This window comes from Gadus chalcogrammus, chromosome 4, assembly GCF_026213295.1.
Source record: "Gadus chalcogrammus isolate NIFS_2021 chromosome 4, NIFS_Gcha_1.0, whole genome shotgun sequence".
NCBI lineage: Eukaryota > Metazoa > Chordata > Actinopteri > Gadiformes > Gadidae > Gadus > Gadus chalcogrammus.
The window spans coordinates 5,598,500-5,598,780 of record NC_079415.1 but is presented as its reverse complement, the minus strand read 5'-3'; positions in this window follow the sequence as shown (position 1 = coordinate 5,598,780).

Below are 281 nucleotides of genomic sequence, written 5' to 3'. Positions count from 1 at the left end.
CACACACACACCATATTCTATATTCACACACACACACACCCACACACACACACACACACACCAGGTGTTCCGTATTCAAAAACACCACTCACACATATACAGACACTTATATAGATAGTACTTACACAAAGACATGAACACACACATAATCATGCCCACCCACCCACACACACACACACCTACCCACCACCCACACACACGTCCCCAGCAGGGAGAGTGTGGCGGTGGGATAATTGGGTGGGAGGGGGAGAGAGGGGGAGTGAGAGAGAGAGTGAGAGAGA